This window comes from Heteronotia binoei, chromosome 9 (assembly GCF_032191835.1).
Source record: "Heteronotia binoei isolate CCM8104 ecotype False Entrance Well chromosome 9, APGP_CSIRO_Hbin_v1, whole genome shotgun sequence".
NCBI classification, from domain to species: Eukaryota; Metazoa; Chordata; class Lepidosauria; order Squamata; family Gekkonidae; genus Heteronotia; species Heteronotia binoei.
The window spans coordinates 57,174,492-57,202,076 of record NC_083231.1 but is presented as its reverse complement, the minus strand read 5'-3'; the positions used below and the strand labels follow the sequence as shown (position 1 = coordinate 57,202,076).

Sequence of the window (27,585 nt, the reverse complement as noted above, 5' to 3'; positions counted from 1 at the left end):
GGTGTAGAGGGCAGGGGAGAGGCATTCAGCTTAAGGGGCATCTAGGAGGCTAGAAAGTGGGTGCCCACAAACAAGTGTGGCTCCATTGAGAAGAACACAGTTTGATCCTGCCCATGTTTACTCAGAACTCAGTATTTATTTTAATGGAATTTAAGCGTTCAAAAAATCGCTGTGTTGGGCATGTTATGAGCTATCGTGTTACTTTTGACTTACAGTGATGTCATGAATTAACGACCTCCAAAATGTCCTACAACTGACACCCTTACTCAGATCTAGCAATCAGAGGGCTGTGGCTTCCTTTTATTTAGTCAATCCATCTCACCTTGGGTCTTCCTCTTTACCTGTTGCCTTTAGCTTCAACATTATCTTTTCTAGTGAGTTTTGTCTTCTCATAATGTGACCAAAGTTCGATATCCTCAGTTTGGTCCTTTTAGCTTCTAGGGAGAGTTCACGCTTGCTTTTCTCTAGAAACCACTGAAGCGTTAGACACAAACTGCAAGTCCCACGTTTGAGGCATTCTGAACAAAACTGGAGTCCAGTGGTACTTTTAAGACCAACAAAGTTTTCAGAAGGTAAGCTTTCGTATGCATGTGAGTTCGCGCTGCTGTTCTCTCTACAAACTTTGCTGTAGCCTTCTCTTGCTTGTAGTGCCGACAAATTCTTACCTTCACTCTTTACACCCCCCCCCCCTTCACAAGGGGCCACCACTGGTAGTTTATAAAGAAAACAGTCTCTTTTCCCGCCTTCCTTTGCAGCGCTGGGAGGATTACAGTCTAAAGCCGCCCGGCTGCTCCGGCGCAGGGAGGGATTTACCTGCTGCTGCTAGCAGCACTTCCCCCGCCTCTTTCTCCTCTCGGCAGGCAGCGCAGTAGCGTCAAGAGAATTGAGCGGGGCTGAGTCAACACCGCGACCCGCTCAGAGAGTTGTTGCTTCGACTCTTTCTTTGTTGGAGGAGAAAACAAAACTTCCGGCTTCCCAGGACCCGCAAGGATTATTGTTTCGGTGAAAGTATCTGACCTGGGTGGGGGAAGAACAGAGGCGACGAGGGACTCTCAGTGGCCTCTTCAGGAGGGCTGAGGCCATCAGGTAGTCGCCCCCTTTCATGTTTTTCTTGCCACTTAAGCCGCGGGACACGCCCACGTGCGTTCCTTCGGGTGGAATTTTCCGTCCATCGGCTGTGGAAGAGATGGAGCAGGGGGGGGGGCGGGAGAGGGTGGTGGTCCTGCTGGCGGGAGTCTTGAAAGGCCCTTGTGCCTCACTGCATTACGTCATTCAGAGCACCCTGGTGGGGACCGGGCGGAGCCGTGCGTGGTGTTGTGCCTTCTCCCTTGACCTCTCCCCCCCCCCCCGGCCCGAGTGATGGGCCGTCTGGCTTTCAGTAAGTGTGGCGTACAAAAGGAGATCTCTTGGCTCGCCGAAGCTCTTAACTGGGCGAACAGCCAGTCTCCCTTCTCAGGCATTTGCGATTTGTAAACTCCCCACCCCCCACGTGCCTGAAAGAATTTCTTCTGAAACAGCTCCACACTTGTTGCCTAACCTGGGGGAAACGCCTGGAATTTCGCGTCGGAAGATTTTCTTGCTGGTTGTCAGTGTACCTTGTTGCGGAGGCGTGCACATCCCTTTGTAATTTGCAGTGCCAGAAGGAGAAGGGTGGATACCTCCTTGCAGGCTTTGTAGGAACATGTGTGATGGGTGACTCAAGCCAGAGTTTTCCTTGTCTCGCCTGCCGCACCCCCTCCGTCAAACTCTGGCCAAAGAAAATCGGCCGCCTTCCAAGTTATAACAAACTTAATCCGCTCTTACTTGAGGACGGACGATGATGATGCAGCGGGAGGAGCAAGTTCTTTTGTTATCCAGGCAACAGGCAAATTAAGGCGTTTATTTACGTTGCTTCCTAATTGTTGCTCTACTTGTTGATCGATTGGATCGACCTTCTGATTACCTCTAAGTAAGAGTTATTTTTAGGTTACTGGTCAGTCCACGCGAAGATGTTGAATGCCTTGCAATAATAGTAACTGGCAAACCGACAAAAATATATAGGTCACTGGGAAATAATTCTATCTTAATTGTGTTTTATCTTTTTGGCTGAGGGGAAAAAGTTTAATTTTACCTACAGACTCCTACTGTATTCAACATATGTACTAGAAAAAGCAAGATTCACAAGTTATACTTAAGTTTTTAAATAAGGTTTCTGACACTTGTAAATCAAGTAGAAGAGAAATCTATGCTAGCTAGCATGAACATTCCTGAAGCAAAATATTTGTTGTGTATTTTATAAAGGAATGCACAAGGAATGTGTCACTATGTACCAAAGGTTTCCTTACCCAGGGCCACTATAAATTATATCTAAGATATTGGTGATATTGAATATAGTTTTATATTATTACTTGGTATGTAGATTAGTGGGGTTTTTTGTTTGTTTTCAAGATTGGTAGGTAAAAGTTTTAAATGAAGAGCACTTCTCAAGGCTGAACAGTCAATGTTTGCTTAAAGCGCCTAAACGAATTCACGATTGAGATGGGATTTGAAGGATGCAGTTGATCTGACCTGGAAGCACAGGCTAGCTAGATCTCATCAGTTCTCAGAAGCTAAACAGGGTTAGCCCTGATCAGTATTTGAGAGGGACATCACTAAGGAATACTAGGATTGTGATGTTGATGCAGACATTGGCAAACCACCTCTTAATGTTTCTTACCTCAAAAATCCCATGGGGTTGCCATAGTTTAGCTGTGATTTAATGGCAAAAAGGAGCAGTTCTAAGGTCTGTTCAGAAGTAAGTCTGATTTTAGTGAATGGGACTAACTCCAAAGAGAATGAATTTAGGAATGCAGCCTAAAGTGTTGTTCATGCAACCGTTTCTCTGTTAGTGATTTATGCACTGTAACAGTAAATTTAATTTTTTGAGAAAATAAATCTTTAAGAATGAAGTAAACTATGTTTTCCCCACTACTTCTAGTCACCAGTTTCAGCCATGTGATCACCAAGAGGATCATGCCATTCCCTAAAGGGTTTATGGATATCAGGTGTGCTCAGTAAACATATCACACACTTGAAGAGCATCTGTGTATCCAGTATTTTGGGAGGGGCGGTGCTTATAACTATGCTGCTCTTTAACTTTGCTTTTAGCTTATCTAAGGAGATCCTAAACCTGCAGGATTATCAGTTATTAATTGAATATATGTGTCTTTGTTGATCTGGGTACCTCACGGAAACAGTGACAAGTAATTTCTGCTCTTGAGCATGAAGTTCTTGTACCTCTGTTTTCTGGGACTTTGGAGTCAAAGGAAATCTTAGATTTCGTTCTGACTTTGAAACAGTATTGTAACAAATATTGTCTGATAAACTGGGCTTCATCTCACACAAGCTTCCACCAGAGTAAATTCGTTAGACCTAAAGGTACCACAGGGCTCTTGGTTGCCACAACAGAGTTAACACAGCAGTCCTTCTGGAAACTGTAAGTGTGTCTGTAACAGTGCTAGATTCTTGGTTAGGTAAACAGCTAAAATGTATGCCTTTGATTTCTTTTTCTCTCCCTTGTCCTCCCATACTTATGCAGGGCGGGTGCTTAAAAATCCAAATGTCCCCCTATTTTTCCCCATGTGACTCAGGGGAATACAATTTTTTTCAGCACATTAGCATATTTCAGTCATTGTTCTGTTTTAACATTCAGATAACTAGTTTTAGCTATGTAGTGGTGACTCATTCATTAAAGTTCCATGTTCTCTTTACAACACAACCCTAAGCATACTTAGGAGAAATGTCACTGAGCTAGAAGGAGTTGCATACTTGCCAACCTATGTACACTTTATCTGGGCATAAGCCTTGCTGATCCTAGTCAAGCATTCTGCCAAGTCCGTATGCTTATGATTGAACTACATGATGCTAGCACAGATTTGTTGCTGTAAAGTTAGATTGTTAAGGAACATTTTCCATTGTTTGGGTACTACAAGTAGAGGTCAGAGATAAAGAAAACAATAATTATATAATTAAAACTTAAACTCCAAGTAGCTTGCATTAGTTCAGTGAAGAAACATTTCTTACATATGTGGGGTAGAGAAAAGTTGGGAAACCTTTGCTACAAATGAATTTTCAAAGCCACAGGACACTTTCTAATTCTTTGGTGAAAATAGATTTGCTTAATTGTATTCTGTGCTTTTAATTTGCTGAGAGTGGAAGAGTTGTGCAAGAGGGGAAATAAAGAAGCTGTCTATAATCTGTTCTGATTTAAGCATGTTGTACACTATTTATGATTTATAAGGCCAGCCTTCAGCCATGTACAGTGATCCATCCCAGGGCTTGATAAGCTTAAACCACCTGTCTGCTGCCTGTATGGTGGTATCACACATGTGACTGGCAGCCTCCCACATCTGCTAATTGAGCAGCAACTGCACTAGCTGTTAGTGTGGTCCTTCTGGCACTCATTGGAAGTCGGTCCAAAGCAAATCCTGGTAGATGATATTACTGCTGGTTTAAAAATGGCCCAGAGTTGTGCTCTGACTTGATTCTGCTGTACTCCTTTTTCTGAGGAGAAGAAAAGGAGCTGAATTGCTGGGCAAAATGATCTGACATACTGCTGTTTGGCACAGATGCCAGGGATTGCCTACCCCATAACCTACCTAGTACATCCTCTAAAAATCCTCCGCTTCTTAAACATTTTCTGTGCAAGGAATGTGTATATTCCACATCACTCTGGCAGTATGTTACTGGTATCTTGCTTTCATATAAATGTCCATGTAGTCTGATTAACTGCTGATTTTGTTTTCTCAAAGGGAGAATGGCCATTCTTTTGCTTTTCTGTCCTAATAGCCTTTGGTCCATCTTTAGTTAGCACATTTTTTCCCAACTTTCCTCCAAGGATTTCAGGGCGGTGTATATTGTTCTTTCCTCCTCCATTTTATACTTGTGAGGTAGGTTAGGCTGAGACAGAGTAACAGGCCCGAGTCATCCAGCAAGCTCCATGACAGAACGGAAAACTGTATTTTGCATCCAGCACCACTTAATCCTGTTAATCTGCAACACAACCCTGTACTCCATGTTAATATGCTATGAATTGCAGATTAGGAGTCTCCTCTTTCATTCTCTGAAAAAATATTTCTCCCCCCCACCCCCAAATAATGTATTTTCATTTGTAATGGAATCATAAATGTTTCACAAAACAACTGCCATTATTCAGCAGTTGAACAATTATGTATAATGCCTTGTGGACTGATAGCATACCAAAAGCATTCTTGAGCAATGTATACAACATCTCTTGTTAAATCTAAACCTGTCTGGTATGATTCAGTTTGGCCAGTATGAAGCTGTGTAAGTTGAAAAGGCTAGAGTAGTTTTCTGTTTTTTAGGGAGAGCTATATATATATATATATGGGGGGGGGGTAGTGTGATTCTACTTCATGGTGCCCCCCTCCCCCCAATCTGTGGCCTTCTCCTTTTCTACCAAATTTGTGATTATTGTCCCTAGAGCTCAAGGAAACAGGTCATTTTTTGGATTAAAACCTGGCTAAACAGGAAACAGAGTAGGAATAAATAAATGGACAATTCTCACAGTAGTGGGGAGTGAGCAGCAGGGGCCTACAAGGATCTGTATTAAGAGCAAGGCTGTTTAATTTCTTCATTAGTGATTGAGAAGGAACACTACAGTGGCCAAGTTGCAGATGATATCAGATTATTCAGGATGGTAAAAATTTAAATGGATTGTGAAGCATATCTATCAAAATGTGTGAATGGTCAACAAGGTGGCAAATGACATCCAAACTCAGTAGATGTAAGGTGATTCACACTGGAAAAAAAAATTAAAAAGCAAACTTTTAATATATGCTGATTGTTTTTGACCTGGCTGAGACCAAGACTGAAAGAGATCTTGGGGTCACAGTGAATAGCTCGATGAAAACGTTGACTTAGTATGCAGCAGCGGTGAAAGAGGCAAACTCAGTGACTCCTGTCTTTGACTCTGTATTTCCTGCTGCTGGCTGTCTATTTTTAATTTTTATTTTTAACTTTAATGTATATGTTTTAACTATGTTATTTTATATGTTGTGGCGGAACCGGCCCGATTCTGCCTTCAGACCCGGTCCCGTCAGCTCCCTATGGAGTCGCCAACTCCTGGAGGGAGCTATTTCTCCTCCTGCCCCTTGGGCGCGCTGCCACCACCTGCTCAGTCCCGGGGTTCAGATTGAGAGGAACAGGACTCCCAATCCCCCTCTCCAGCTGTGAGGCCAGGCCTCAAGGTCCTCTGCCACCCTGCACTTGGGTTTCACAGAGACCTCAGCGCTTCTTTGGGGCACCCCTGGAGGATTGGCACCTTATCCAACTGCATGCCTTCCCCCCTTCCCTGGGGCCCCCTTCTTAAAAACAGCGTGGTCTAAAGCGGTCTGGGGATCTATGTGGTACAGAGATTGACTGCCAGTATTTAAAAAAAAAAAAACATTTATTTAAACAGTAAAAATGATAGGAAAAGAAAAACAAAACAAAAGCAGTTGCATCTACCAAATTAGCACAGCACAGCAAAGCACAGCAAACAGCATAACAAAATAAAGGTGGTTTTTAAACGCATCGTATTGTCCCTGGTCTATACTTGATCTGCCTAAGAAAATGACTTACTTTGTCTGCCTGCCTGGGGGCCCCCAGGCAGGAGCCTCCATTGCTCACCACATGCTTGCTCGAGCGCTGGCTCAAATCTGGCCTCTCTTCCTGCCTAACACATGGCAAGAACAACAGCCCTTCCTGCCTCTCTAGGAGACTTTCCCCCTAGCGTTGTTGATTTGGCTCTGGAAGGGAGGGGGGGAGTGAGGGGAAGGCTACAAAGCCGGCTGAATGGATTTACTGATCCCTGCCTTTTTGGATGAAGCACCAACACTCTCAGATGGCGTTTCTCCACATATGTTATAACCTGCCCTGAGTCCGCTTGTGGAGAGGGTGGAATGTAAATCAATTCAAATAAAATAAAAAACTCCATGCTAAGGATTATTAGGAGAGGATTTAAGAATAATAAACAGCAAATTTTGTAATGCATTTGCATAGCAGTGTTTTGGCCTCATTTGGAATACTATGTACCCTTCTGGTTTACTGCATCTCAAAAACAATATAGCAAAAATGAGAAAAGAACATAAGAGCAATAAATTTATTATTATTTTTTAAATTTACTTTAGATGTATATGCTGCCCACTCCACGAGCGGACTCTGGGCAGCTGACAGTCATAATAAAACAATGTAAGTACAATTATAAAAGAATAAAACACATATAAATAATTAAAAATCTACATTATTAGGTGCTATAAAAAGATTTCATAACAAAGATGGCTTCTCCATATCTCAGTTCTCTATTCCTTATATTACTCTATTAGTGGTCTTACAGAAGATATTGTTCAGCAACATAACAGTGGCAATCTCCTCCAATGTTAGTTTTTGTAGGCCTGACAGAAAAGTTCGGTTTTACAAGCCCTGCAGAATTGGGAGAGATCCCACAGGGCTCTCGTGGCCTCTGAGAGAGCATTGCATATCATTGGTGCTGCCACTGAGAAGGCCCTGGCTCGTGTAGAATTTAGTCTGGCCTCCCTTGGTCCAGGGATGGATAACAGATTTTGCTCTCCTGAACGCAGCACTCTCTGGGGTATGTATGGGGAAAGGTGGTCCCTTAGATAGGCAGGACCTCAGCAAAGCCAGGCTTTGAAGGTCAATACCAACACTTTGAAATGGATTCGGTACACAATAGGCAGCCAGTGCAGTTCTTTTAACACCGGTTGAATGTGCTCCTATCGAGGGAGCCCCTTTAATAAGCACGCCGCAGCATTCTGCACTAGCTGCAGTTTCCAAGTCAGAGTCAAAGGTAGTTCCATATAGAGGGCCTTGCAGTAGTCTATCCTTGAGGTGACCATAGCATGGATCACCATTGCTAAGTTGCAGTGCTCCAGGAAAGGGACCAACTGCCATACCCACCGCAGATGGAAAAAGGCAGACTTAGCAGTAGCAGCTACCTGGGCCTCCATAGTTAAGAAGGACTCCAGGAGCACTCCCAGGCTCCTGACCTTAGGGGCCAGTATTAGTGGAGCCCCATCAAAGGCCGGCAAGGGAATCTCCCTTCCCAGGCCACCGCAGCTCAGATAGAGAACCTCCGTCTTCGTTGGATTTAACTTCAATCGACTCAGGCTGGGCCAGGATGTTACGGCTTGTACTGCCAGGTCCAAGTTTTCTGAGGCGCAGGTGGATCAGTCACCCATCTATAGATAGAGCTGGGTGTCATCTGCATATTGATGGCACCCTAAACCATGCCTCCTGACCATCTGAGCAAGGGGGCGCATGTAGATATTAAATAACATTTGGGGATAGACCACCACTTGCAGCACACCACATGTGAGTGGATGCCTTTGGGATGATTCTGTAGCAGGTAAATAACGAAGCCCCACACATTGCTTGGTTTGAAGCGAGGTATTTTACTTTGACATCAAAGTAGAACTTGTCATTATAAGCTCAAAAGTTAAAATCATCAGCCTTCTCACCATTTTTATTCATCCCTAAAACAAACAGACAAGCCCCCTCTTATCTAATTCAAATGCTCCACCTCCTGCTTTCCTTCTAGTAATTTCTTGTAGTTTTCCCCTGCTCTGTCCCTCTGTGTTATCAGCAAGAAGCTCCTTCTCTGTGGGGCTGCTGTTATCTTGGATTCACACCCTTAGCCTGTCTGCTTTTAACAGTTTAGCAGAACTTCCTCTGAGGGGCCTCTTAACAGTCACTCTAAATGTTGCATCAGACATTCTCTTTTGAAGGCACAACCATATTTTCCATTATTATTATTATTATTATTATTGAGGTATTCATTAATTATTCAGGGGTCCTTCTTCAATTCTTCCCCATCACCACACTTTGGCAATCATAGTGTTGGAGCAGCTTTTAAATGAGGAAAAGAACAAGTCTAGGACTTTTTAGTTTAGAAAAAAAGAAGGCTAAGGAAGGACATAATAGTGATTTATAGAATTATGTGTGGGGTGGAGAAAGTGGTCACGGAGCTTTTTCTCCCTGTTCTGTAGTGCTAGAACTCAGAGGCACCAAATCAAATTGATGGGCAGTTGTGTAGACTAAAGGAAATGTTTCTTTACTCAGTGAGTAATTAAATTGTGGAATTCACTGCCAGTGGATGTGGCATAAGCCTAGATAGCTTTAAAAATGTTTAGCTAGATTCATGGACGATAAGTCCGTCAATGGCTATGAGTGATGATTAAAGGAACCTCCATAATCAGAGGCAGTGAACTTCTGAAATATAGTACTAGGAGGCAACAGAAGGGAAAAGCCTTGGCCTCTGTGTCTTTTTCGTTGGTCCTCTAGGGCAGTGATCTTTTTATACTTGGGGAATGGTGAAAATAGAATAATTATTTCAGGGACTGCTAAGGCAGAAATAAAAACCACAGAATGCCCCAGCCTGGCACCAGGCAAGGCAGCTCTACCTCCCACCAGCCGGCCCATCCCAGCAGCTTTGGCAGGAGGGAGAGTGGGGAGAGTTTCATGCGTGTGTGGGGGAGATGCTGCTCTGATTCCCTCCTTTCATGGACTGGCAGAAATTTCTGGCAGACCAGCACCTGTCCATGGACCAGTTGAAAGCCACTTCTCTAGGGCAACTGGTTTGCTGCTGTCTGAGACAGGAAGCTGGACTACATGGACCCCTGATCCAGCACGGCTCATCTTGTGTTCTTAATGGTGACTCAAAGCAGCTTGCACCATTTCCCATCTCTCAATTTTATCTTCATAGCCACCCTGTGAAATACGTTAGGTTGTGGGTGTGACTAACTTAAGGTCGCCTAACAAGCTTCCATGGCAGAGTGGATACTGAAATCCATGTCTCCCAAATCCTAATCTAGGGGTGGCCAAACTTGCTTAACATTAGAGCCGCATAGAATAAACATCAGATGTTTGAGAGCCGCAAGACAGGAAGGAAGGAAGGAAGGCAAGTAGATGGAGAAGGGAGGTGGAAAAAAGCAACTAACTTTAAATGCATTTTTCAAGCCGCCAGCTGGCTTGGTTTGGAGAAGTGATTTAAAAAGATAAATGCCTTCTCCAAGCCAGTTGACAGGGTGATGAGGGCTTCAAGAGCCACACAATATGTGTGAAAGAGCCACATGTGGCTCCTGAGCAGCAGTTTGGCCACCCTTGTCCTAATCCAACACCATAGCCACTGCACCATGGTAGCTTGAAAGCAAGTCAGTTGATCTAAGCAGCATAAATAGCATATTGCCAAATAAATATTGGTCTTAGTCTTGGAAGATGGGTTGGCTATGGTTGCTATTTGGATGGGAGACCACCAAAGAATACCAGGGTATCTACGTTGAGGCACATAATGGCAAACCACCTCTGAAGTCTCTCGCTGTGAAAATCCTACAGGGTTGCCATATGTTGTCTGGGACTTGACAGCAGAAAAAAAATTGCAATGAATAGCTGAGAAGGGGAATTTATTCTGCATGAGCATGACTACATTTCTACTGTGGGAGGTTTCATCTGTACCTCAAGCTGCTTAACAGGAACATTGGCTTGGTGGACTGCAGCATCAGCCAGTAGGCAATTGTTCTTAAAAATTTTCTGCAGTTTCATTTGTGAAATATCAGTGAGCCCAAATTAATAACTAACTCAGCCACTGAAATAAGTGGTTATCTATCTTTTACTTTAAAAACCAGTCAGCAAATTATAGCCCAGTGTTGGAATATATACAAGTACTCTCCATGCTATCATGAAACAGTTAACTTTTTGTTTACATAAACTAATTTTAGTTTTTCAAAAAAGGCAGTCCCCTGTGCAAGCACTGAGTCATTACCGACCCATGCGGTGATGTCACATCATAATGTTTTCTTGGCAGAATTTTTGTGGGGTGGTTTGCCATTACCTTCCCCAGTCATCTACACTTTACCCCCAACAAGCTTGGTACCCATTTTACCGACCTTGGAAGTATGGAAGGCTGAGTCAACCTTGAGCTGGCTACCTGAACCCAGCTTCCACTGGGATTGAACTCAGGTCATGAGCAGAGGTTGGGCTACAGTACTGCAGCTTACTGCTCTGCACCATGGGACATCTAGCAAATCAGCTTTGTTGCAGGTAGCTTCCACCAAGGAAGCTATTCCAAATTAGATTTGTTGTAGAATTATTACTGGTTGATCAGTATATTGGTGGGAGGGAGTTTAAGGGCTTCTTTTCCTGCCTTTGTTTTAAGGTCAGAAGGAAGAATCCATTTTAAAGTAACAAGTTAAGATATAGGTTACATTAGACAGAATGTTTTTATTGTTTTCCTTCCCAGTTTGGTGTAGTGGTTAAGTGTGTGGACTCTTATCTGGGAAAACTGGGTTTGATTCCCCACTCCTCCACTTGCACCTGCTAGCATGGCCTTGGGTCAGCCATAGCTCTGGCAGAGGTTGTCCTTGAAAGGGCAGCTGCTGTGAGAGCCCTCTCCAGCCCTACCCACCTCACAGGGTGTCTTTTGTGGGGGAGGAAGGTAAAGGAGATTGTAAGCCACTCGATTGTGAGCCACTCTTCGGAGTTGAGGGCGGGATATAAATCCAATATCTTCTTCTTCTTCCCCTGTTTTTTTAGTAAAGCTTATATAAAAGCTAAATACATAGCCTCTTTGTTATGCTGCTCCCCAACACCCAGCATCTAAACTGCCCCAGAAAGATAATGTGACTGAGATGGCAGTAACAGACCATCTCCACATCTTTTTGGTTAACTAGTTTACTCTGCATCCTTTGAAATCTGGCTTCAGTCCAGGTTACAAGACAGAGACTTTCTGGATCCACAGAGACTGACCTTAGGTGACAACCTCCATCAGAATATAGCAAAGGCCATGTCTCTTAATTGGTCCTACTGGATTTATCTATTGCATTTGATCAATGGACCATGACATCTTGTTGAATGAAGCATTTGGAGGCAGAAGTAGGTATCAGGGATGTGAGTTTGATTCTGTTTTGGGAGGAATGATTTGAACTAGTCTTAAGTATCTCCACTGGAGGCTAGTTATCACCTTCGTGTGACCTCTCCTATGGAGGATTATAGGCTGCAACCCTATCCCTAATGCATTTCAACATTTTTGTAAAGCACTTAGGACAAATCACACACTGTTTGGGATTGGCTGTCATCACTATGCTGATAGTACTAAGCTTTTTGTATATCCTTATGTGGTAGAAGCCTAGAGTTGCTGCCTGGTGGCTGTGGTTAATTGGCTAGGACTGAACAAAAAAACTAAACATTGGAAGACAGAGGTAATGCTGATTGGGAAGGTGAAGATATTGAAGGTTATTGTGCTTCCCGCTTTCTACAGAGATTCAACTGACCTGTGGTTAGATCCTTGGGATTATACTGGATTCAGCATTATTGCTAGGCAAGCAAGTTAATGCAGCTGCTAAAAACACCTTCCAATTCAGTCTCACCCTGAAGATGGATATCTACCTTGATACAGCTGATCTGGCTACCTGGATACACATCACAGTAACATTGAGCATCCACTGCTGTCATGCCCTTTGCATCAGTCTTCCTTTGCATTCAACTAAGAGACTTCAGAGCATTGTGGCTTAAGTATTATCTGCAGTTAGATGGAACATGCATATCAGTTTCATTCTGCATTCAGTCCATTGGCTGCCCATCAATTACTGGACTCAATTTAAGATATTGACATCAAGGCCCTTCATGGCCTCGGTCCTTCATACCTATGAGATTGTCTGTCCTCATGTTATGGCATGGCAGCTTTGATCATCTGAGCAGGGCCTTCTGCTTAACCTGTAAATGAGCAAAATCAACTACTCATAGACATGCATTCTCCGTTGTAGCCCCCACCTTAGCCAGTTTGGTGTAGTGGTTAATTGCGGGGATTCTAATCTGGGAGAACTGGGTTTGATTCCCCACTCCACCTGCTGGAATTACCTTGGGTTAGCCATAACTCTCTCAGAGCTGTTCCTCTCAAGATCAGTTATTGGAGAGCTCTCTCAGCCCCACCTATCTCACAGGGTGTTTGTTGTGGGGAAGGGAGGGGAGATTGCAAACCACTCTGAGTAAAGGGTGGAGTATAAATCTAATCTAATTACCTCCTCCTCCTTCCCCCTTCTTTATAAAGAGGCTATTCACATGATTTGCTTCATTTCTGTTTAAGATTTCTTGTTGATTCAAGATTTCTACAATTTGAATCCTATTGCACTGTTATTGTATGTTCATCCTGTTGATTGTATTAACTTAGTACCGTATTTTTTGGACCATAAGACGCACTCCCCCCCCCAAAAAAGTGGGGGGGAAGTGTGTGCGTCTTATGGAGCGAAGGTACGTACCTTCCTCCGGGGGGGGGAGCGCGATCCGCTGCCTCCGCCTCTGATCCCGGCGCTTCCCCCGCGCCTGCCTGCCTCCAGCTTCTTCCAGCAAGCGCTGGGATCGCTCCATGTGGCCCCACCGCAAACCCAGCGCTTCGCGAGCGCGGGCTGTGGAGAGGGCAGCGTGCTTCCTCCTTGCCTGCCTGCCTGGCTCCAGCTCTGATGCTTACAGCAAGCGCCAGGATCGCTCCCTCCGCCCTCCGATCCCAGCGCTTGCTTTAAGCATCAGAGCTGGAGCCAGGCAGGCAGGCAAGGAGGAAGCACGCTGCCCTCTCCACATCCAGCGCTCGCGAAGTGCTGGGTTTGCGGAGGGGCCACGTGGAGCGATCCCAGCGCTTGCTGGAAAAAGCTGGAGCCAGGCAGGCAGGCGCGGGGGAAGCGCCGGGATCGGAGGTGGAGGCAGCGGATCGCCCCCCAGGAGGAAGGTTCGTCCTATCCGGAGCGCCTGATGGTGCGAAAAATACGGTATATGTATTCTGGGTTGAGTCCCAGTGAGAAAGGCAAACTATAAATAATAAAATAGATATGTATCAAAATGCAGTTTGAATTGGATCTTTTGTAGGTAGTATGATAAAAACTTTTTTTTGGTAGTGGTTTCTCACCACCTTTCCACTTGCATTTCTTGATGTTTAAACTGTTATGCCATTCTGCAATGCATTTTTTTATCAAGAAGGATGGAGTAGTAGAACAAACGGCTTCAGTGAATTAGTTTCAACTTGGCATAGTAGTTCTAAGAGTTACCATGCTTGGTAACCATGAGTAACCACCATGCTTGGTTACTCTTTAACACAATATCAAATGATTGTAATTCATTGATAATTGAGTATGCTTATAAATAACACTTCTTGCCAATTGCAAACTTTTAATAGTATCTTGTAGGTTAATATATTCTTTGTAGAAAGTGTGTGTGTGTGTGTGTGTGTAAAGTGCTGTCAAGTCACAGCCAATTTATGGCACCCCAATAGAGTTTTCAAGGCAAACGACTAACAAAGGTGTTCTGCCATTGCCTTCCTTTGCATAGCGATGTTGGAATTTTTTGGTAATCTCCCATCTCATAGAGTCATAGAGTTGGAAGGGACCCCCAGGGTCATCTAATCCAGCCTCCTGCACATGCAGGTATACTGATATTAAGGAATACTAATAGACCAGGGGTCCCCAACCTTTTGAGCCTGTGGGCACCTTTGAAGTCTCACAAACACCATGTTGGGGACCCCTCTTGTCTTTCTGTGTGTGTACACATGGTGAACTCCAAGAAAGGGGTTGTCAGAGGTGACCCCTGTTCAAGGTTGCCTTCCTTAGTCTCTGTGGTATTTACACTAGAGAGAAGAGAATTTCTAAAGCATCACTCTGTGGAGGCCATTTTTTAACCTGCTCAGTTCCTTGTGAATGGAAAATTGGGACTAATATTCCACCTTGGGTGGATAAATGGAATGCCTACATACAACCGCATTAGAGAACAACATTACTCATCTTCCATTTTCATTGTGTGCGCACTCTCATGTGTATGTGCTAAATCTTCATTCCACCATCATTCCTCATAACCAAGCTGCTGCTGCTGCTGCTTTATACAAAAATTAGAAATGATAATGTGATATGGCTTATATTGTAGAACTATAGTCATTTAAAAGGTAAACAGGTTTGTCTCTAAAAGATACATGAATGTATGTGCAGAGGAGCATAGTTATAATTCTCACTTCGTGTGATCTTTGGATAAGGAGTAATCACACATTGTGTGTTGATATTAGAACTGTGCAAAGGGGGACCTGCAAGAAACTTGCAGAGGGTGCATCCCTTTCCCCTCTTTGCCTCCCTCTCTCTTTCTCCTTTTTGAACAGTCTTCTCCCTCTTTTTCCCTCTTCCCTTATCTGTCTACCACCATCTATGGCAATCTACCCTTTTCTCTGTTAACTTATGCCCTATTTTCCCCTTCTCCCATTTCCTTTATTTGTCAGCCTACCCTCTATTTCACTCCTTTCTCTCATTGTATGTCAACCTACCCCCATCTCTTTTGCCCACCTTTTCTTCATCAGTGTGCTCAATCCTTCCTAACATCCACCCCTAGCACTTCACTTACCCCAACTTTGTAGTTCCCCTCCACCCTTGGCATTCACCCACCACTCTTGCTGATCTCCCTATCTAACCCTGCCCTTAGCATTCACTCACCCTCATCCTTGCTCTCTTCCCACCTTTCTCAACTCTTTCTATCAGTATCTCTTAGGAGGCTTCTTCTCTCCCCTCTCTCTCTAACACACAGACACATGCTTGTCTCAGAAATTGAGAGCTGCACAGTTCACAGCCTCTGAGACTTTTTCTTCCTCTTTTTCTCTTACACACACATGTACACCTCAGGAAACACAGAACTGCATGGATGAACACAGATTTCCCTACTGGTATTTGAATAGGGAGCATGCACAGTTGTTGCTCTAGCAAGTGGAGCAAGAGCTGGGGTGGTTAGAGCTGCAGCAGTTGTCCTTGTGGCTCCAATGACTTCTCCCTACATTCCAAGTGGTGGCGGCCTCTCTAGGGCTCTCCAGCATGTCCTTCGGCAGCATAGTAAGTATGTTCACTGCACATGTGAACTTTTTTATTTTTTGGCTTTTAAAAATGTTTTTCAAAGGTTTTGTAACATTTTTAGATTTTTCTGCATGCCTGTGGAGTGCCCCAAGTATGTAGGAAAATCAGTTTACCCTTCATGTGCCCCTGATATGCGGGAATAAGTATCCGCTCAGAGGAACCATGTTGGGAATTAGATATATAGATATCCCCATGCTATGAGGAGTCAGTATCTTACTTTCTGATGTGCTGAAGAGACAAAAAGACTATAGGACAATCTACATGAGTATACATTTACTACCAAAAACTATTTTATTTTTGTAACTTTTAATTCCGAAAGACAGGATCTAGCCCTGTTGGAAGGTGAGATTCCAGTTAAGCAGTTCACTTTTCCTGTCCTCTTGAATCACATCCCAAATTCTACCCCAGGGGTGTAAAACATGTGGCCTGGGGTTCAAATCATTCCCTCGGAGGGCTACTATCAGCCCCCCGAGTAACTGGCTGTCATCTGCTTCCTTCTCCTTCTCTCTCGCTTCCTTCTGCATCACAGCTTCCCTTGCCAGGCTTGCTCAATAGCGCAGGTGCTACAGAGCAAAGTCTCTATTTTCTCCATTGGCTTAGGCTACTCCCTTGGGGGGGAGGGATAGTTTGCTTTGCCAGGCTCTCAATTGCACAACGCAGCTACAAAGCCAACCTCTCTTCCTTCTGTTGGCTGAGGCTCTCACCCTTCTGGTCTCCTGGGGAACGAAGGAAAGAACCAGAGCTTCCTTTGCCTAGTTCCCTGAATTGCACAGGAGAGATACAAAGAAGACCAACAAGTGCTAATGTTTTAAGCATGTTTTATTTTAAGTTTTAAAAATATTTAATTGTGTTTGTAAGTGTCCTTTATAAAGTTTATATCTCTGCTATCTGGTGCTACATTTTATGACACTCATGGCCCAGCCTGACAAGGTCACATTTATGTTGGATCTGCCCCTCATAACAAATGAGTTCGATGCACCTGTTCTAACCCTTTCCTTCTTTACACTTCCATTTACACTGGTTAATCTTAGCCAATATAATGTCAATGTCAAGGATTTATTTGCAGTCCTATCTTTAGCATGTGTAATTTAAAGATAGCTTTATAGTGTTAATCTATTAATCTGTAGTTTGATTTAGAAACTGCTTTCTACTTTAAGATAGAAAGCATTCAAATTAAATACAAGTAAAAGGTTATCTAAGAATTATGCAGTTTGCTGATACTAGATATCAGGCAAAGGAATTTGCACATTTTTATTCTCCAGTTTAATGCAGGAAAGTTTTAATTAAAATATGGCAAACAAATGTTAGTGGCAGTTGCTAAACTGAAGTTTCCTGGACATTGAACACCCCTTGCCCCACAGGACAAGCGGAGCACAAGAACAGTCTGATTGCTGCCTTGTTAGAAAAAAAAAATAAACATGTGAGGGGTGAGGTAGTTCAGCCCCTTTTTATGTCTTGTTTAAATCTCTTCTAATTAGTTTAAACCTAATGGGAATACTACTGGGTCTAAACTTCAGCCTTCCATTAAACAGATATCAAGTGTTGATGGTATTTGGTTACTAACAGTCTGAAGTGTAAATTTATGCTTTAAGAGTCTGCTGAGTAATGCTAATAGTATACCTTATTCTGGATCCTTTTTTAACTCAGTAGGTGTGAATTTTCTTAATAAAATAGTCAATGACACTTCCCCAATAAATGTGAGATTTGCCTTATGATATCTGAAAGCCGACTACACGTTAATGTGCAGGTAGCTGTACTAAAACCTACCTATTTCAGTGGGTGCTTAACTCTCAGTTTGGTTGTAGTCTTTCTATATTGCAGTAAAATGTGTTGGCATTGTCTTATCTGCTCTTGGTGTGAAATGTTTAAGGACGGTGGCCTCCAATATTTAGATACCTCTGGCCTGGTTTACAACTATGGAATAGTAGTCTGTTAAGGCCAAAACAAAAGCTCAGAGGAGGCTTGTTCTAAAAGATTTTTAGAGATTTGTTAGCTGTGTCTCATTGCTACAGCTGGAATCCGAGATAAGTATGCCATGTGGCTAGCCAATTATGCATATCCTGCAAACAAGTGGGGTGGACCACTGCTGAGTCACATAATATAGTAGAAGAAAAGCAGAATTTCCAGCTAGCAATATTCTGAATCATTGTCTGCCAACTATCATTTTACACTGTATAAGAAAGCTTCATATGTTTGTATAGCTCAGTCCCAGTGAAGCTCCTAGTCCCTGAAGGCTACCTGATGCAGCTCTGTGCCTCCCTAGAATGGCAGAAATGTGGGAGGGACCAGGGAAGCCAACCAACTAGTCCACTGGAAGGAACAGAGGCTCAGTAATGGGCTAAAGCTCACATTCCATTCAAGGTACAGTAGATCCAGCTGTCACTGCAGATGGGACAAGGTGGAAGATGAAAGCCAATGTGCTCCACCCAAGCCTTTCATGAGGACCAGTTCTCCTCATGAATAGCTAAACAGTCCTGACTGGGCCAGTGTATACTTGTGAGGGCCTCTGGCTGAATATGGCCTACAACTGCCTGCCTAATGGTGCTTCAGAGTGGGTGGACTCCATTGAGGAGACATGGCCATGCTGTGGAAAGATGATGAAGCCTGATCAGCCTGACACAGAGCTGCCATGGAGGTGAGCTGGGGGAGGGAAGACATGGGTAGGGAAAGGCAGAAATCTGCCCAAGGTTCACAGATCCCTTGCAATAACTCCTGGCCTCCCAAGAGATCCTGCCCCACTGTTTTGAGGCACTGTCTTAAAGACTAAAATCTTTTTTTCCCTGGTAGACAAGATAAATAGGCACTGCCAAAGATCAGAATAATAATAGCTGTGGAAGTGTAAACTGTTGTGTGCTAACCAGAGCTTTTCCCTGGGGGAATGTAGTGGAACAGAGATCCAGAAACTCTTTGTGGAAGCAATTTTTTTCAAAAATTTTTAAAAGTTATCGAGGGGCATCCATGTTGTTCTCCTTCATTTCCCTCTTGAGAGTTCCAGCACCTCTTTTTCCAGGGAAAAAAAGTCCTGGTGCTAACTGAGAAGACTAAAAAATCTGGTTCATATATTTTTGTGGACAATTTGGACCTTTGTGGAATTCATAGTCTTAAATTTTTCCCTAAGCTTGCCAAAGGGTTGAATTGTGAATAAATGAATGTGTAAAACTGTGACTCTTTGTATAGTGTAGGTGCTCTTGTAGCCAAGTGATAGTAGTTGCTGAACTGAGAATTGTTTGGTTATCAATCAATCAACATTTTATTTATATCCCGCTCTCCCTGCCGAAGCAGGCTCAGGGCGGCTAACAACATCAAATACAGTAGATTATACAATAAATATTTAAAAACAATATATAACTTTAAACAATCTAATTTAAAATTTAAATTTAACATTCTGGTGCTATTTCCAATAAGTATGATGGCTAAAATCACTTAGGCAAGTCCCTCTGTCATTTAATCGGTAAAGGCCATCCCAAAAAGCTTCAGAGAGCTGGTTCCATAGGTGTGGAGCTACAATAGAGAAGGCCCGCATACGAGTACTCTGATTGATTGATGTCTTTGAGTAGATGTGTGAGAGTTGGACTCCAGGCATCTTGGCAACCAAACCAGTCATCATGAAGTCTGTATAAATGAAAAATAGGGGGCTCTCCATCACACTTCTTGATGAGGAGCCTCCGTTGTATTCTTTCATCCCGGAGGCCTCACACTAGCCAGTCCCGGAGGGCTTCCTCCAGGTTGCTGAAGTAGACTATCTAAGCATTTTTTAGTCTTTATGGAGATCAGTGAAATCTGTTTTACTCCTAACCTAACATTTTGAAACAGAGGAAAAAATAGAGGAGACAAATAGGCCATATTATAAAGGCTTTGTATAAAATGATAGACTTAACTAAAATGTAAGTATCTGTGTTGGTCAATAATATGATCCAAGCACAAAACCTCTATAATGCCTTTTATTAAAATTAAACAAATAATACAACACAGTGTGCAAACTTTTAAATTTTCCAGAACTCTTAATCATGTTGGATGTTAAAAGGCAAAGAAACAAAAATGGGAGGAAGGGGGAATCTTCAGACCATAGGGTTGCTGGGTCTGGGTTCGAAAATACCTAGAGACTTTGGAGATGGATCTGGGAGAGGGTCCTTTTTGGGGAGGAGATGGGCCTCAGCATGGTATATTTTTCAAGTCCATCTTTCATAGCACCCATTTTCTCCAGGGGAGCTGATCTCTGTCAGCTGGAGAGCAATTGTAAAAGCAGGAAATCTCCAGCCCTCACCATGATATTCTTATGGCTTCTGGGTGAAATAGTTATGCTGATTGATATCGGGTTGCACTTTTTGATATCCTGAGATGAAAAACCAAAAACAGAAGCCATTCAATTGCAAAAAATAACAATAAAAGTTAATCAAACGTCTCTCTTATGCCAGTTTGAACTCACAGGCCTCTTAAGAGGTAAATAGCTCAGGGAAAACCTAGTAGTCCTTATATTAAAAATTTCATTTGTCCTCTACTGCACTTTTTTTTATCCTTTGGGAGATGCATTGGGGGAAGCTACAAATGAATGTTGCTACTACCTGATTATTGAATAAGCCTCAGAAGTTTGATGTTACCCATCTTGAGGTTGAAAGATGTGGTAGGACTATTCATTTCAAAGATGTGGTAAGTCTATTCATTTCAAATCAGTGCTAATTTCTGGTAGGATTCCACCAACTGGTTATGTGAAGTGATAAAACATTATGGATGTCAATTGTTAGATTATACTTTAAAAAATTAGAAAACAGCCAAAATGTCTATCTACTGAATGGAACTTCATACATGCCTCATTAAAAAGGTAAAGGTGCAAGCACCAATTGTTTCCGACTTTGGGGTGATGCTGCATTTCGATGTTTTCACAATAGACTTCTTACGGGGTAGTTTGCCATTGCCTTCCACAGTCATCTACGTTTTACCCCAAGCAAGCTGGGTACTCATTTTACTGACCTCGGAAAGATGGAAGGCTGAGTCAACCTTGAGCCGGATACCTGAACCTAGCTTCCGCTGAGATCAAACTCAGGTCATGAGCAGAGCTTGGACTGGAATACAGCAGCTTACCACTCTGCACCATGAGGCTTGCATGGCTGTGAATTCAGTTTTTCTGACATAGAAGGGTAGAGCAGAAGGAACAGAATAATGGTGTTAATTGTATATAATTAAGTTGTTTCTACAAGTGCTACAATGTTAGTTCTACATGTGCTATGTTTGATTTGCCACTTTCTCACCTATCTTGTTTTCTCACAAGCTTTTTTTTGGTATAAGGAGCTCCTTCGCATATTAGGCCACACACCCCTGATGTAGCCAATCCTCCAAGAGCTTACAGGGCTCTATTTATTTATTTATTTATTTATTTTATATCCCGCCCTACCCCACCGAGGCGGGCTCAGGGCAGCTCACAGCATAAAAGTTCTAACAATAAAATTCAGAATTAAAATACAATAATTTACATAATTAAAACAACTAATATATCAATACATCAGTCAATGTCAGTGTGCTCTCTTATAGACTTCCTTCAGAGTATTTCAATGCCGGTCAGTTATAAGCCAACCGGAAGAGGACTGTCTTACAGGCCCTGCGGAACTGTCCAATGTCCCGCAGGACCCTGACCTCTTCCGGTAACTGGTTCCACCAGCAAGGGGCTGTGATTGAGAAGGCCCTGTCCCTAGTTGACTTCAACTGGGCCTCCTTTGGCCTCTTAGTACAGGGCCTACTGTAAGCTCCAGGAGGATTGGGTACATCAAGAATGTGTGGCCTAATGTGTAAAGGAGCTCTTGCTACAAAAAAAGCCCTATACACATCTCAAATCAAACTTTGTAGCACATGTAGAAACATAAACTTAATTATATACAATTGACATCATTATTCTGTTCCTTCTGTTCTACCCTTCTATATCAGAAAAACTGATTTCACACCTTTTAATGCGCTGTGTGTGTTTTCTCCCTGGACAGATGGCTATGCAACCAGAAGGGAATGGAAATATAACTTTATCTTTGACATGGAGTGAGTGAAACATGCTACTTTCTCAACTATTTTGTTTTCTCACAGGACACTTAAATTTTTTTTTCTCACGGGACACTTAAAATTAAGCTATGGCCTAAAGTCCAAGGGTCTAAGTTTTATTGTACAGTGTGTTGGGCAGCTAATATATCAAATTAGCTTTTGATTTTGGAGTATGTATTTTACAAACCATTGTTTAAAATCCAGAAGAAACTGCTGATTTTAGATTTCAAGAACTAGCGAGACAGAAACTGAATTAAACTGTTCTAGTTCACTTGAGTGAATACTAGAAATGGTATAATACCAAGGCTGTATTCAGGCTTGACACCACGCTGACATTAAACCTGAATGTGTACTAACTTATTTTTTGTGTGTGCTTGGGTGCCACATCTTGAGCCTTGCCTTCCATTCTCATTTGTTTCAGAAGCCTGATATGTTGTCTGAATCAAGCAGTTGGTATTTAGTTGCACAGATGTTATTCATTGTCAGTAAGAATGTGCATCCCATGCAAAAATCTCAGTTCAGGGGGCAAGGAACAGCACAAGAGGGATGTAGGAGAATTTTTTCTTTGGGGGGGGGTGTTGGTGAAAATCACTCCCCCTTCTGTTGGAGAAATATTTCTACTGGATGCATCCCCAAAAGGGTCTTTAACACTTTTGGGGATGGATTCAGTAGAAAATTTTCTATAAAGCAGCTTGCATGTTATAGATCATTTGCTTTTAGAAAAATGGATTAAAATGATTTTTGTTTTGTTTTACTGGTTTAGCGAATTCAAACCTTTCTTAATAAAGTAGTTGAATGCAGTTATTTAAAGAAGAGGAGCAGGTGATGGATACACAAACCACAGTTTGCTTGTGATGAACTGAAGTCTAATTTGTTCTCATACTTATGCACTTCCCCTCCCTCTTGGTGCATGGAGCTATGAGCTATGACTGAAGACCTCCTGGTTCAGGAAACATTTAATCCAACTCCAATTTGTCGTGATGTCTGAAATGTGGACACCTTAACAAATTGCAGGTGTATTTCTTTCCTAGTGTCTGGATGTCTAAACGAAGATTGAATAAGGTATGGTTTAGAGTTCTGGATACAATTGGGGAATGGACCCCATTTGTTAAGGTACCTGCAGCTGGACATCCATCAAATTGAAGAAGTGGGGTCTGATTTATGAAAGCTTGTGCTTGAATAAACTTGGTTAGCCTTAAAGGTGCCACTTGATTTTGCTGTAACAGACTAACATGGAACAAGAAATTTCGTGTTGGATGTTTTCTTAAACCATGTATTCTTCAATCATGACTTAGTGTCTTATGAGAAAAGGGAGAGGGAATAGGAAAGACTGTATTAGTCTGAAGATTTGAGGCTGTGTCAAAAACAAATTATGATTTTTTTGTGATGTCTGAATGCTGTCACAATCCTGGTTTCCATCACTAGTCATTCAAGATCCAGACATATGTCCAGACTATCATGTGATCTAGCTCATTCACCATGCATTGTGTCCTGTATGATACTTGACTCTGCTCCCAAATTTGTTGGCCCACATAAAAACCAAATATAGGAATTGTATGAAGGACTAGTATGCGAGCGTTCGTATGAGTATTTATTCTAAAGTCGAAACAATGTATTTTCTCTACATAAGCTTTATGATATTAAATGGTTTCCATTTTATTTATTTTTATTTATTTAATTCTATTTGTATCCCGCCCTCCTCGCCAAGGCAGGCTCAGGGCGGCTCACATATGGTCATGCGTATACATAACTATAAACATATAATAAAAACATAAAAACAATAAAAGCAATTTTAAACATAGAAATTAACAATTCAGGTGCTATGATTTTAAGTTATATTGCCTTGCTATTCCAGCTAGGTGTTCTCCGCAAGGCAAATCTTAGTGGTCCAGATGTTCTATATAGAGCAGATTGCAAGAGGTGGTCCAGATATTTTCGGAGACTGTAGTAGCCAGCGGTCTAAATTGTAAATGTCTGGTGGAAGAGTGCCATCTTACAGGCCCTATGGAACTGTATGAGATCTTGCAGGGCCCTGACCTCCTCAGGGAGCTCATTCCACCAGTGTGGGGCTACTACAGAAAAGGCCCTAGCTCTAATTGTCATGAGCCTGGCCTCTTTAGGGCCGGGGAATGAAAGCAGGTTTTAGACCTTGACCAAAGTGCTCTCTGGGGAACATGTGGGGAAAGGCGGTCCCTAAGGTATGCAGGTCCCTGGCCATATAGGGCTTTGAAGGTAAGAACCAGCACCTTGAAACAAACCCAGTATGCAATGGGTAACCAGTGTAGCGCTTTCAGCACAGGTTGGATGTGCTCCCATAGGGGGAGACTCTTTAACAACCTGGCTGCAGCATTCTGCACTAGTTGGAGCTTCCGGGTTTGAGACAAGGGCAGCCCCATGTAGAGGGCATTGCAGTAATCCAATCTCAAGGTGACTGGCGTGGATCATGGTCGCTAAGTCATTGCATTCGAGGTAGGGGACCAACTGCCTTACTAGCCGAAGATGATAAAAGGCTGATCTGGCAGTGGCTGATACCTGGGCCTCCATAGTTAAAGAGGGATCCAAGAGTACCCCAAAGCTTTTAACTTTGGGTGCCGATGTGAGTGGTGCCCCATCGAAGGTCGGTAATAGGACCTTGGATCCTGGACCGCCACGACTTAGGTACAGGACCTCTGTCTTTATGGGATTCAATTTCAGTCAACTCTGCCTGAGCCACCCTGCCACAGCATGAAGTGCCGTGGACAGATCTTCCGGGGAAGAGTCGGACCAGCCACCCATCAACAGATAGAGCTGGATGTCATCTGCATACTGATGACATCCCAGCCTAAACCTCTGGGTAAGGGGGCATATGTAGATGTTGAACAACATTGGAGAGAGAACTGCCCCTTGTGGCACACCACATACAAGTGGGTGCTGTTGGGAGAGTTCCTCCCCTATCGCCACCCTTTGTCCCTGACCCTGTAGGAAAGAGGAGAGCCACTTTAAGGCCAATCCCTGTCTCCCAGCATCAGCAAGGCGGTGGGCCTGATAGTTGACTGTATCAAATGCGGCCAATAGATCTAGAAGCATCAGGACCGCCGAGCCACCTCTATCCAACCGAAAACAGGATTGAAAAGGGTTTACATTGTCATGTATACAATATAATGCAGAATTTCCAAAATTTCGAGCCTGCAGGTACCTTTGGAATTGTGAGACAGGTGGAACCACAAAATGGCTACTGTAGCAGGCAGAGCCAACTGCAGAATGGCAGGGAGAGAGTCAACAATTATTGTGACTGTTCTTACTAAAAATGTACACTTTTAAATTCATAGATTTATTTTAAAAAGTGTACTGTCTGGTTGAATGGGGGGCACCCTTTAAATCTATTTAATTTAAGAGACTGATCAGCTAAACATAGTTTGGGGGCACAGATTTGAAAACTTCAGGGGTCTGAATAACTTTATATAGTTAACTTTAAGTTGGTGATACACAGTCTAAATATACTTTTCATGTAAAAATCTTTATTTTTGCTGGTTGTTTCTTATATAATTCTTAAACATTTATTTATTTATTTCATAACACGTCTAAACTTGCATTTCTTGCTGCACTGCTGGAACCCAAGATGGCTAATAACATCCCATAAAACTACCTAATAATACCTACAACCAGCATACCTCCAATAAAATAAATGATACAGCCAGCAGAGCAATAGACATACTACTGATCTCAGTGTAGCCTGAACCAAACATCCTCCTACCCATTTCTGTTTTACAGCCTCTCCTGAAGGCAGGCAAAGTAGAACTCTGCTTTGCCTTTGAGGAAGCAATTCCAGGCTAAGACAGAGGCCACAGAGAAATTTTTCATTGGACTGTTTCAGAGCGCACTCCACTCAGAGGATGGTCAGCCAGGTATAGCAGGGCCAGATCTAGTGTCAGCATTTAAAGACTTGCATGTAGATAGATTCATGTATTGTTCTGAAGCAGCAAAACAAAGTTGCTGTATTAGGTCTGTATTACTAGTTTACTCATGGGAATGTGGGGGCAGAGTATTGGCAAAATGTGCAGAAAACAGTAAAGTTGATACATACAGATACATTTTGTTTTGGGTTTCTGCCTGCAAAATCAATGTTGGTGTTATATGCTTCAAAAAGTGAATTTTGTACTTCTCCAAAGTAGAAAAACAGAAGAAAAATCCCCCCTCTGTTTATTTTAAGAGAAGATGTAACAGCTGGTGTAGGAAAGATACTGAATTAAAATATACAAATGGGCAAAATGATCTTTCAGGAAAGACGACAGGTTGGCAGGATTCCTCAATAGAGCAGAAATACGGACAGTTAGGAAGTTAGCATCCCACCCACAGTGTTTAGTTTCATGCTTTGCTCAGAAGGAACAGGAAAAACTGGTCCTGTCTTTCAGTGTACAATACAGCATGTGAAATAGGACTGCCTTCAATGTGTAACAAAGAATTTGGAGCCAAATATTTCGCTTTCTCTGTAGCTGTGACAGCTGACTTTCATTTCAGCAATTATAGCGTAAGATGTTTCAGGACCAAGTTTGTGAGTTTGCTGGTGTAATATTGTTGGCACACTCTAAGCATTGTTTTAGAATTATCATTGATTATGACCTGTTAGATTTTAATATAGACTAAAATGTTATCCTTTGGATAGTCAACATTATCTCATTTAAGTACATTTGTATAGGTTGCTAACAAAAGCTGTTTGCTTAGTGAGCAGGGATTTTCATTAGTTAGTGGCTCTAGAAATACCCCAGCTGCTTTGGGTGGGGATTGGAAACTAAAAAATAGTTTGGCAGTTTTGAATGTAGCCAGCAAAAGGCAAAAGAAGTCCAAGTTTGTAGATGGCAAGAAGTCTAGTAGAGTCTCCAAAGCTGCTGTGACTTGTGGAACTGATATTTTTTTAAATATTAGTACTGAAAAAACACTTGTCTCTTGACCCTATTAAAGAATAGCTCTGGAATGGCCTACTTACTTTATTTATAGCCTTCCTTTCTGAAGGTGATTTATAGAATTAGGAAAACGTGCAGTAAAGGACTAATATAAGCCATACCATGAACTGATGCAAAAACTGAATTGCAAGAATTAGAAGACGATGCAGTACAAACAAGATAATATAGAAAACAGTGAAATAAACAATAACCTTGATCTCTATCAGGGTTATTTCCTGCACATTTTCCACCATTTAGGAAAATTAGGAACATGAACCGATCTGGTTTTGGAGAATATAAGGGGAAAATGTGGGTTTCTTGTGCATCCCTTCTCAATTGGCAGTTGTATAGAGCTTTTGCGTGTTTCAGTTTTTAAAATATTTCCTGTACCTAGAAATAATTGTATATAGCTTGCAATGTGCTCTTATCTGTTAAAAGATGTAGTTGCTTTCCCAGAGAACAAGCAAGTGCAAATTACATCAGGAGCTTATAGTGTGGTGCTAGGCTTGAGTATGCGAAATCCATGTGCAAAATCCTACTTGGTCATGAAGCTTATTGGGTAGCCTTCAGCAAGCCACTGCTTTCTTGACCTGACATGTATCAGAGGCTGCTATGAAAGTGAACTGGGAACCTATGTGCAGGAGACCTTTGCTTACCTGGAGGAAAAATGAGATACAAATAGTCTATTCCTTCTTGTTCGTCTTGTGTTGGTACATGTGTTGTATACATCCTTTCAGTTTACAGCC

General features: G+C 42.5%; 1 protein-coding gene across 1 annotated transcript in view; it reads left to right on the top strand.

Annotated features, from left to right (window-relative positions):
* The first annotated feature begins 346 nt into the window (after positions 1–346).
* FHIP1A (FHF complex subunit HOOK interacting protein 1A) overlaps positions 347–27,585 on the top strand; it is a 135,274-nt gene continuing 108,035 nt past the window's right edge. The window contains exon 1 of the mRNA XM_060246653.1: positions 347–1,086. The gene's annotated coding sequence lies outside the window, so the exon portion shown is untranslated. The remainder of the gene's footprint in view (positions 1,087–27,585) is intronic.